Source organism: Equus przewalskii, chromosome 1 (assembly GCF_037783145.1).
Source record: "Equus przewalskii isolate Varuska chromosome 1, EquPr2, whole genome shotgun sequence".
In the NCBI taxonomy this organism is placed as follows: domain Eukaryota; kingdom Metazoa; phylum Chordata; class Mammalia; order Perissodactyla; family Equidae; genus Equus; species Equus przewalskii.
This window is the reverse complement of record NC_091831.1, coordinates 117,482,451-117,494,466: the sequence shown is the minus strand read 5'-3', so window position 1 is coordinate 117,494,466 and position 12,016 is coordinate 117,482,451. Positions and strand designations below refer to the sequence as shown.

Below are 12,016 nucleotides of genomic sequence, written 5' to 3'. Positions count from 1 at the left end.
CATAAATGGGTGTTGGATCTTGTCGAATGCTTTCTCTGCATCTATTGAGATGATCATGTGGTTTTTGGTTTTCATTTTGTTAATGTAGTGTATCACGTTGATTGACTTGCGGATGTTGAACCATCCCTGTGTCCCTGGTATAAATCCCACTTGATCATGGTGTATAATCTTTTTGATGTATTGCTGTAATCGGTTTGCCAAAATTTTGTTGAGGATTTTTGCATCTATGTTCATCAGTGATATCGGCCTGTAGTTCTCCTTCTTTGTGTTGTCCTTGTCAGGTTTGGGGATCAGAGTGATGTTGGCTTCATAGAATGTGTTAGGGAGTTCTCCATCTTTCTCAATTTTCTGGAACAGTTTGAGGAGAATAGGTATTAAGTCTTCTTTGAATGTTTGGTAGAATTCTCCAGAGAAGCCGTCTGGTCCTGGACTCTTGTTTTTGGGGAGGTTTTTGATTACCGTTTCTATTTCCTTACTTGTGATTGGTCTATTCAGATTCTCCATTTCTTCCTGATTCAGTTTGGGGAGATTGTAGGAGTCTAGGAATTTGTCCATTTCTTCCAGGTTGTTCAATTTGTTGGCATATAGTTTTTCATAGTATTCTCTTATGATCTCTTGTATTTCATTGGTATCTGTTGTGATTTCTCCTCTATCATTCCTGATTTTATTAATTTGCGATTTCTCTCTTCTTTTCTTGGTGAGTCTGGCTAGGGGTTTGTCAATTTTGTTAATTCTTTCGAAGAACCAACTCTTTGTTTCATTGATCCTTTCTATTGTCTTTTTTGTTTCAATATCGTTTATTTCTGCTCTTATTTTTATTATTTTCCTCCTTCTACTGACTCTGGGCCTTGTTTGTTCTTCTTTTTCTAGTTCTGTTAGGTGTCGTTTGAGGTTGCTTACGTGAGCTTTTTCTTGTTTAGTGAGGTGAGCCTGTATTGCGATGAATTTCCCTCTTAGGACTGCTTTTGCTGCATCCCAAATGATTTGGTATGTCGTGTTCTCATTTTCATTTGTCTCCAGATAATATTTGATTTCTTCTTTAATTTCTTCAATGATCCATTGTTTGTTGAGAAGCGTGTTGTTTAGTCTCCACATTTTTGCACCTTTCTCTGCTTTTTTCTTGTAGTTGATTTCTAGTTTAATAGCGTTATGATCAGAAAAGATGCTTGATATTATTTCAACTCTCTTGTATTTATTGATGTTTGCTTTGGTTCCCAAAATATGGTCAATCCTTGAGAATGTTCCATGTGCACTTGAGAAGAATGTGTAACCTGCTGTTTTTGGATGAAGTGTTCTATATATATCTATTAAGTCCATCTGGTCTAATTTTTCATTTAATTCTTTTATTTCCTTGTTGATTTTCTGTCTGGATGTTCTGTCCATTGGTGTTAATGGTGTGTTGAGGTCCCCTACTATTATTGTATTGTTGTTGATGTCTTCTTTTAGTTCTATTAAGAGTTGCTTTACAAATTTTGGTGCTCCTGTGTTGGGTGCGTATATATTTGTAAGTGTTATGTCTTCTTGGTGGAGAGTCCCTTTTATCATTATATACTGTCCCTCTTTGTCTTTCTTTATCTGTTTTGCTTTGAAACTCTACCTTGTCTGATATTAGTATAGCGACACCTGCTTTCTTTTGTTCATTATTAGCTTGGAGTATTGTTCTCCATCCCTTCACTCTGAGTCTGTGTTTGTCTTTGGGGCTGAGGTGTGTTTCCTGGAGGCAGCATATTGTTGGATCTTGTTCTTTGATCCATCCTGCCACTCTGTGTCTTTTGATTGGGGAGTTCAATCCGTTTACATTTAGAGTGATTATTGAGACGTGGGGGCCTACCACTACCATTTTGTGTCTTGTTTTCCGGTTTTCTTCAGTTTCCTTTGTTTCTCGTCCCATGGTTTAATGTGTTCTGATGTAGAGCTGCTACTCTCTGTTGTTGTCCTTCTACTTATCTCCTCTGCTCTTGGTTTTGTAGCCCCTTTCCTTTTTTGGATTTTTCAGGAATGAGGGTTTTCCTGAGGATTTCCTGAAGAGGAGGTTTTGTGGCAATGAACTCCCTTAATTTTTGTTTATCTGGGAAAGTTTTTATTTCTCCATCGTATTTGAAGGATATTTTCGCTGGGTAGAGAATTCTCGGCTGTAGGTTTTTGTCCTTCAGATTTTTGAATATATCATTCCACTCTCTTCTAGCCTGTAAAGTTTCTGCTGAGAAATCTGCTGATAGCCTGATGGGGGTTCCTTTGTAGGTTAGTTTCTTTTGCCTGGCTGTCCTTAATATTTTCTCCTTGTCGTTGACTTTTGCTAGCTTCACTACTATATGCCGTGGAGTTGGTCTTCTTGCATTGATAAAGTTTGGAGATCTATTGGCTTCTGTCACCTGAAGATCCATCTCCCTCACCAGATTTGGGAAGTTCTCAGCCATTATTTCTTTGAATAGGTTTTCTGCCCCTTTCTCCTTCTCTTCTCCCTCTGGTATACCTATAATCCTTACGTTGCATCTCCTAATTGTGTCTGATAATTCTCGGAGAGTTTCTTCATTTCTTTTAAGTCTTGCTTCTCTCTCCTCCTCTGCCTGCAACAATTCTATATTGCCATCTTCCAAATTGCTAATTCTTTCCTCCATATTATCGGCCCTACTGTTCAGAGCATCTAGATTTTTCTTAATCTCCTCTATTGTGTTCTTCATTTCCAGTATTTCTGTTTGGTTCTTCTTTATCGTATCAAACTCTTTTGTGACATAGCTCCTGAACTCGTTGAGTTGTCGGTCAGAATTCTCTCTTAACTCAGTGAGTATTTTAATGATGGCTGTTTTGACGTCATCATCATTTAGGTTATATATCTCATTTTCTTTGGGATTGTTTTCTGTGTATTTGTTGCTTTCTTTCTGTTCTTGTCCTTTAGAGTTTTGAATATATTATTCCACTCTCTTCTAGCCTGTAAGGTATCTGCTGAGAAATCTGCTGACAGCTTTATGGTAGTTCCTTTGTAGGTTATTTTCTTCTGTCTTGCTGCCCTTAGTATTTTCTCTTTGTCATTGATTTTTGCAAGTTTCACTACTATATGCCTTGGAGTTGGTCTTTTAACATTGAGAAAGTTTGGAGATCTATTCGCTTCTGTCACATTGAGTTCCATCTCTCTCCCCAGGTTTGGAAAGTTCTCAGCCATTATTTCTTTGAACAGTCATTCTGCCCCCTTCTCCTCCTCTTCTCCCTCTGGGATGCCTATAATCCTTATGTTGCATCTCCTAATTGAGTTGGCTAATTCTCGGAGAGTTTCTTCATTTCTTTTTAGTCTTAGTTCTCTCTCCTCCTCTATCTGCAGCATTTCTATATTCCCATCCTCCAAATTGCTAATTCTGTCCTCCACATTATCAACCCTACTATTCCTAGAGCCCAGATTTTTCTTAATGTCCTCCATTGTGTTCATCTCCAGTATTTCTGATTGCTTCTTCTTTATGGTATCAAGCTCTTTTGTGACATAACTCCTGAACTCCTTCAGTTGTCTATCTGTATTCTCTTTTAACTTGTTGAGTTTTTTAATGATGGCTGTTTTGAATTCCTTGTCATTTAGGTTGCAGAGTTCATTATCTTTGGGATTGTTTTCTGGGTATTTGTCATTTTCCTTCTGTTCTGGAGATTTAATATATTTCTTCATATTGCTTGATGGTGTGGATTTGTGCCTCCACATAGAGATAGAGTTTAGTTACTGCTTCCACTTGCTTCTACTGGAGTGTGTGTGGGGTACTGTTTATTAATCTCCACTGACCAGGATTCCTGTCAGCTGTTGCTGCCTGGACCTGGGTCCGTCCTCATAGTCACAGTGCTCCTGTGGGGTTCCTTGTCAGCTGTGGGGACAATCGCAAGGGGGCCTCCGGTTGCTGGTGCCTAGTATCGCAGACCACCTAGACGCACTCCCTCCTTAGGGTCTGTAGTGGTGTTATCGGCTTTCCCAGTGGCCAGGAGCAGGATCACCTATATTCACAGCTCTGTCACTGTCAGGGCCCGCAATATCTCATTTGTCCACTATGGGCCACAGCAGAGCTATGGGTATCTACTGCAGTCTGTGGTTAGCTCACCCAGCTTTGCTACTCCTGCCTCAGGGTCTTCCAGCCTTGTAATTGCCGGGCGTGGCCTGTCCACTAATGCTGCCCAGAGGCCTTTGCTGTTGCTGTTCTGGGACTGTGGATTTTCCCCCTGGACCACAGAGCAGGGCGGCTGGGACTCCAACACGCCCCCGCCCTTGCACACAGTCACACTGGGTGTCCCTTACCCCCTCTGGGACACAGCCGAAGTCCGTGAGTCAGAGGCGGCTGACGGGCTGCTGCCCTGTCCAGGATCCTCCTCTCCCGAAGCCTCCCAGCATTCTGAATGCTGGGTGGAGCCTCTCCACTAATGGCGAGTAGAGGCTTTCCCTTCCACTGGTTCAGGACCGTGGATTTTCCCCCTGGGCTTAGGGGCAATCGTCGAGGTTTTAGGTAGGGCTGTAGTCACCTGCTTCCATCGTTGCTCCGCCGATACCCACACATGCCCACCCTTTGTGCATGGCGTTGCTGTGAGCGTGTCTGCTGGAAGAAAGTCACTTGCAGGTACTAGGCTGTCCAGGGGTCGTGGGTTGGAGAGTTTTCACCTGTCTCCACTCCTCCCGGGGGGAACTCCATCTGCCTTCCGACGTATAGCAGCACAGGTCTCTTGGGTGTCCTGAGATGCTGTGTGGATAGCCTTTGTTGACCGATGAATGTCCAATTAGTTGTAGATTTGAAGTGGGAGAGACAAAGAAAACTGCTCACGCCACCATTTTGCTTGTACGTTATTTCTTGACGATCACCACGTAAGTGCTCCCTTTCACCCCTATGCTCTGCTCACCCCCCTCTTCCCCTGGTAACCACTGAACTGTTTTCTTTGTCCCAGTACTTGTTTATATTCCACATATGAGTGAAATCATCTGGTGTTTGTTTTTCTCAGACTGGCTTATTTAGATTAGCATAATTCCCTCTAGGTCCTTCCATGTTATTGCAAATGGCATGGTTGTGTCTTTTTTTATGGCTGAGTAGTATTTCATTGTATATATATACCGCGTCTTCTTTATCCAGTCATCTGTTAATGGGCACTTGCATTGCTTCCATGTCTTGGCTATTGTGAATAGTGCTGCACTGAAAATAGGGGTGCATATGTTACTTTGGATTGTGGATTTCAAGTTGTTTGGGTACATACCCAGTAGTGGGATAGCTGGGTCATATGGTAGTTCTATTTTTAGCTTTTTGAGGAATCTCCATACTGTTTTGAATAGTGGCTGCACCAGCTTGCATTGGCACCAGCAGTGTATGAGGGTTCCCTTTTCTCCACACCCTCTCCAACATTTGTTATTTTTAGTCTTAGTGATTATAGCCATTTTAACAGGTGTCAGGTGGTATCTTAGTGTAGTTTTGATTTGCATTTCCCTGGTGATTAGTGATTTGAACATCTTTTCATGTGTTTTTTGGCCATCTGTATATCTTCTTTGGAAAAATGTCTGTTCATCTCCTCTGCCCAGTATTTGATTGGGTTGTTTGCTTTCTTATTGTTCAGTTGTGTGAGTTCCTTATATGTTATGGAGATTAACCCTCGTCAGATATATGATTTGCAAATATTTTCCCCCAGTTGGTGAGTTGTCTCTTTGTTTTGATCCTAGTTTCTTATGCATTGCAGAAGCTCTTCAGTCTGATGAATTCCCTCTTGTTTATTTCGTCTTTTGTTTCCCTTGTCTGAGAAAAAATACTATTTGAAAAGATCCTTTTTAGTTCGATGTCAAAGAGTGTACTGCCAATATTATCTTACAGGAGTTTTATAGTTTCAAGACGTATCTTCAAGTCTTTGATCCATTTTGAGTTAATTTTTGTGTATGTTGTGAAATAGTGATCTACCTTCATTCTTTTGCATGTGACTGTCCAATTTTCTGAACACCATTTATTGAAGAGACTATCTTTTCTCCATTGTATGGTCTTGGCACCATTGTCGAAGATTAGCTGAGTGTAGATGTGTGGTTTTATTTCTGGGCTCTCAGTTCTGTTCTATTCATCTGGGTGCCTGTTTTTGTACCAGTACCATGCCATTTTGGTCACTATGGCTTTTAATACATTTTGAAGTCAGGGATTGTGATACCTCCAGCTTTGTTCTTTTTTCTCAGGATTGCCTTGGCAATTTGGGGTCTTTGATTGCCCCATATGAATTTTAGCATTCTTTACTCTATTTCTGTGAAGAATGTCTTTGGGATTCTGATAGGGATTGCACTGAATCTGTAGATTGCTTTGGGTAGTATGGACATTTTAACTGTGCTTATTCTTCCAATCCATAAGAAAGGAATCTTGTTCCATCTGTTTAAGTCATTATCAGTTTCTCTAGGTAATGTCTTACAGTTTTCATTGTATAAGTCCTTCACCTCCTTGATTAAATTTATTCCTAGGTACTTTATTTTTATAGTTGTGATTGCAAATGGAATTATATTCTTGAGTTCTCTTTCTGTAAGTTTGTTATTGAAGTGTAGAAAAGCAACTGATTTTTGTAAGTTGACTCTGTACCCTGCAACTTTACTGTAGTTGTTAATTATTTCTATTAGTTTTCCAATCGATTTTTTGGGGTTTTCTATTATAAGATCTTGTTGTCTGCAAACAGCGAGAGTTTCACTTCTTCCCTCCTTATTTGTTTTCCTTTTATTCCTTTCTCTTGTCTAATTGCTCTGGCCAAAACCTCCAGTACTATGTTGAATAAGAGTGGTGATAGTGGGCATCCTTTTCTTGTTCCTGTTCTCAGGGGGATGGCGCTCAGTTTTTCCCTGTTGAGTATGATGTTAGCTGTGGGTTTGTCATATATAACCTTTATTATAGTGAGATAATTTCCTTCTATCCCCATTTTGTTCAGAGTTTGTATCATAAATGGCTGTTGGATCTTGTCAAATGCTTTCTCTGCATCTAAAGAGATGATCATATGGTTTTTATTCCTCAATTTGTTGGTGTGGTGTATCATGTTGATTGATTTGCAGATGTTGAACCATCCCTGTGTCCCTGGTATGAATCCCACTTGATCGTGACGTATGAGACTTTTGATGTATTGCTGAATTCGAGTTGCCAAAATTTTGTTGAGAATTTTTGCATCTATATTCATCAGCAATATTGACCTGTAGTTCTCCTTTTTTCTGCTTCTTTTTCCTTGTCAGGCTTTGGTATCAGAGTGATGTTGGCCTCGTAGAATGTGTTAGGAAGTATTCCATCCTCCCTAATTTTTTGGAATAGCTTGAAAAGGATAAGTATTAAATCTTCTCTGAAAGTTTGGTAGAATTCCCCAACAAAGCCATCTGGTCCTGGGGTTTTATTCTTTGGGATGCTTTTGATTGCTATTTCAATCTCTTTCCTTGTGATTGGTCTGTTCAGATTGTCTGCTTCTTCTTGACTCAGCTTTGGGAGATTGTAAGAGTCTGAGAATTTATCCATTTCCTCTAGGTTATCCATTTTGTTGGCATACAGTTTTTTGTAGTATTCTCTTAGAATCTGTTGTGTTTCTGTTCAGTCTGTTGTTATTTCTCCACTTTCATTTCTGATTTTGTTTATCTGAGCTTTCTCTCTTTTTTTCTTTAAGTCTGGCTAGGGGCTTGTCAATTTTATTTATCTTCTCAAAGAACCACCTCTTTGTTTCATTGATCTTTACTGCTGCCTTTTTGTTTCAATAGCATTCATTTCTGCTCTGATTTTTATTATTTCTCTCCTTCTGCTGAATTTGGGCTTTGTGCTTCTTTTTCTGATCTAGTTAGTTGTAATTTGAGATTACCTATTTGGGATTTTTCTTGTTTCTTAAGGTGAGCCTGTATTGTGATGAATTGCCCTCTTAGTACAGCTTTTACCACATCCCATATGAGTTGGTATGGCATGTTATCATTTTCATTTGTCTCCAGATATTTTTTGATTTCTTCTTTGATTTCATGCAAATCATGCAATGATCCATTGCTTGTTCAATAGCATATTTTTCAGTCTCTACATCTTTGTCTCTTTCTCAGCTTTTTTCATGTAATTAATTTGTAGCTTTACAGATTATGATTAGAGAAGATGCTTGTTATTACTTCAATTTTTTTAAATTTATAGATGCTTGCCTTGTTTCCCAACATGTGGTCTAACCTTGAGAATGTTCTCTGTGCACTTGAGAAGAATGTGTATTCTGCTGTTTTTGAATGGAGTTTTCTATATATGTCTATTAAATCCACCTGTTTTAGATTTTTGTTTAATTCCACTTTTTCCTTGTTGATTTTCTGTGTGGATGATGTGTCCAATGATGTGAGTGGGGTGTTGAGGTCCCCTACTATTATTGTGTTATTTTTAATATCTTCTTTTAAGTTTGTTAATAGTTGCTTTATGAACTTTGGTGCTCCTTTCACCTTGATGTAGTGTCCCTTTGACCATTTTATATTGCCCCTCTTTGTCTCTCTTTACCTGCCTTATGTTGAAATCTACTTTGTCTGATATATGTATTGTGATACCTGCTTTCTTTGTTTGCCATTAGCTTGGTATCGTCTTGCACTCCTTCACTCTGAGCCTGTGTTTGTCATTGGAGCTGAGATGTGTTTCCTGGAGGCAACAAATTGTTGGATCTTGTTCTTTAATTCACCTTGCCACTCTGTGTCTTCTTATTGGAGAGTTCAGTCCGTTTACATTGAGGGTGATTATTGATGTATGAGGGCTTAATGCTGTCATTATATCACTCTTTTTCTGGCTTTCCTGCATTTCCTTTGTTTCTCGTCCTGTGTGTTTTGGTCTACCCTTTGAATTAGGCAGTTTTTTATTCCGTGTTTCGTTTTTTCCTTATTTGTTTTTTTTGTCTCTTTTTTGCTTTTTAGTTTAGTGGCTACCCTGAAGTTTGTATTCAAAATCTCGTGTATAACATAGTCCATTTTCTCATGGCGTCTTATTTCCTTAGTGTAAAGTGATTCAGTCCCTTTCCTCCTTCCCTCCTCAGTTATTTTTCGCAAATATTATTCCAACTTGTGTTGTGAATTTGTGAAACATATTTCTTTTAGTATGCTGAAAAATTGGCTACCTTTAGTATATCTACTCACTTCAGCTCTTACTCATTGAGTTCAGTGCTTACTCATAATATGTAGTTAGTTACCAAACTTGTTTATTCAAGTTGTCTTAATTATTTTAATTCATAATTTACGTATTAATTAAATCAGTGAAGTAGGTGTGCAAAGAGAGTCATTGTTTCTTTGAAAACTATAGCAAGATTTTGGAAAGCTTCGATAAAGGTGAACTATCGAAGTTTTGCTGTAAAATGAGGAGTGGATAGGACAATGGTGAAAGATTGGAGAAAATGTTATTAAACTTGAGGAGGATTCTGCCCTTAGATTGTTTAATAGGTGTCTCTAAATTCTCACTGCATTTTAAAGAAACCAAAACTGGACATTGTCACTGAGATATCACACTTGTGGTCCTTGTAAGAAATGTACATGGGGCCAGGCTCATGGCATAGTGGTTAAGTTTGGCTCACTTTGCTTCGGCAGTCCATGTTTGTGGGTTTATGTTCTGGGTGCAGACATACACCACTCATCAGCCATGCTGTGGTCGCATCCCACCTATAAAGTGGAGGAAGATTGGCACAGCTGTTAGCTCAGGGCTAATCTTCCTCAAGCAGAAAAAAAAAAGAGGAAGATTGGCAACACATGTTAGTTAAGGGCTAATTTTCCTTAGCAAGAAAAAAATGTACACAAAAAGCCAATTTTAGGTGGCGGCGGTGGCGGCAGCTCTGGAGGCCGCAGTCCTGGTCGTGGCTTCGGCCCCAGCCCCACCATGATGACGCTTGCTGAGCTGCTGGTGCTCCTGGCTGCCCTCCTGGCCACGGCCTCTGGCTACTTCGTCAGCATTGACACACATGCCGAGGAGTGCTTCTTCGAGCGGGTCACCTCGGGCCCCAAGATGGGCCTCATCTTCGAGGTGGCTGAGGGTGGCTTCCTGGACATCAATGTGGAGATTACAGGGCCTGACAATAAAGGAATTTATAAAGGAGACTGGGAGTCTAGTGGGAAATACACCTTTGCTGCTCACATGGACGGAACATATAAGTTTTGTTTTAGTAATAGGATGTCCACCATGACTCCAAAGATAGTGATGTTCTCCATTGATATTGGGGAGGCCCCGCAAGGACAAGACATGGAAACAGAAGCTCACCAGAACAAGCTAGAAGAAATGATTATTGAGCTAGCAGTGGCGATGACAGCTGTAAAGCATGAACAGGAGTACATGGATGTTCGAGAGCGAATACACAGAGCAATCAACAACAACACGAACAGCAGAGTGGTCCTCTGGTCCTTCTTCGAAGCCCTGGTTCTCATTGCCATGACATTGGGGCAGATCTACTACCTGAAGAGGTTCTTTGAAGTCCACATGGTGGTTTAAAAGCCTCTTCATGATGCTCTCAAACTCATAATTAACTCACTGTTTACCAGACATCTTGGTCATAATAATGTCATGAGTTTCTACGTTTTTATTTTCTGAACTGTACATTCACAGCTTATGTTTCTTTGTGATTAATAGCTATTGGGAGAAAACCCTTTTTAGGAAAGTTATAGTGAAAATTTGACGTTTGATTGGCATAATTTCTTACATGAATTCTGCCTCCAGTGTACAGGCCCTTCTGGAACTCAAACACTGTAAGTGAAATATAGGTGTATAGTCCTTATTATATCTTCCTTTTCTTTTGTTTTTGTAATAAGAGGCAGTTTGTTCAGGATAGTATACCAATAGTACTTTACTAAAATAATTGCATCCTTTGGACCCTTATTAAGTCATTAAAAATTCATTTTGTTGAGTCCTTATGAGAAACAACAGTCTGAATCTTGATTTTCTCCCCAGCCTGATGGCAGAGCTCTGTGACTTTGGAGTATGCTACCAGATTGGTACTTTTATATGTCATTTTTGCTTTGAGGATAAGACTTAACCCAACAACATTTTTCCCCGTAAATTTTTACTTTGAACCTTTGGACTCAATCACCTCCACTTAAATTGATGACACGAGCAGCTAATAACTGTTTTGGGTTTCTGCCTAACCTTGTAAAAAGTTTATTAAAGCCAGTTCTCTGGGTGTTTCAGCAAATGGTAGCTCTTTTCCTTTCTGTGCTGGCACGTTGCTTTCTCTGCTCTTGGCACGTAGGAGCTATGCATTCACACAATTGGGAAAATCTGAATTTCTGATGCCAAAGGGTTAAAGCCTCTTGGATATGATTGCAGTGATATACAGCCACTATTTTATTTTTGATCAGTGGCATTTTGGCCACTAAGGTTTAATTAGGGTACTGAACATCACTGTCCGTACTAGGGTTTTTGTTTTTCGGCACATGTGAATTGTGTTTTGTATAAAACAAAATGACTTTTTCTTGGTCTCTGATGATGGGTTTAAAATTAAAAGAGCATCTGGTTTTGGTGTAGGGATGATCCAGGATTATGTTGTGACTGGTGTGTATATTAGTTACTTGGACATTTCTTTTGGATCTTTGCAAGGGGAAAACTACAAGTAACGAGTTTTATATAATTAATTTAAATTTTTACAGGTTTTCATGTTCAGGATAAACAATTTTTCAACCTTAGGTGAAAATACTTGGCAACAGTTTAAGGTCACTGTTACCTTAGGACAACTGTTGCATGCCAATGTGTGTGTGCGTGTGAAAACACTTCAAAATTGAATTAGCAGATGTAGATTTAAAATTGGTTGTGTATCTAATCTGCCCCAGGTTCAGTAAATAAACAATTCTTTTTAAAAACAAAAACCAAAAAAAAAAAGAAAAAGCCGATTTTAGTAGTGTCTGTATCAGTAGATTGGTAAATTAATGCACATTTCTGTTATTAAAAAATGTTTTAAATGAAAATAAGTTTGATATATATGCATACTTTTTAAGGTTACCCATTTAACTGAAATTTTCTTTTAAACTGAACTCAGATTTTCTATATTATCCTGGTTTCCATATAATATGTTATAGTATGTTAAATTAATGAAGTATTAGACCAAGATA

At 39.1% G+C, this 12,016-nt stretch overlaps 1 protein-coding gene and 1 pseudogene across 50 annotated transcripts in view; both read left to right on the top strand.

The window, feature by feature from the left end:
• SCAPER (S-phase cyclin A associated protein in the ER) overlaps positions 1-12,016 on the top strand; it is a 521,170-nt gene that overhangs the window by 141,606 nt on the left and 367,548 nt on the right. The gene's annotated exons all lie outside the window — the stretch shown is intronic.
• Positions 3,388-11,787, top strand: LOC139075801 (transmembrane emp24 domain-containing protein 2 pseudogene; annotated as a pseudogene).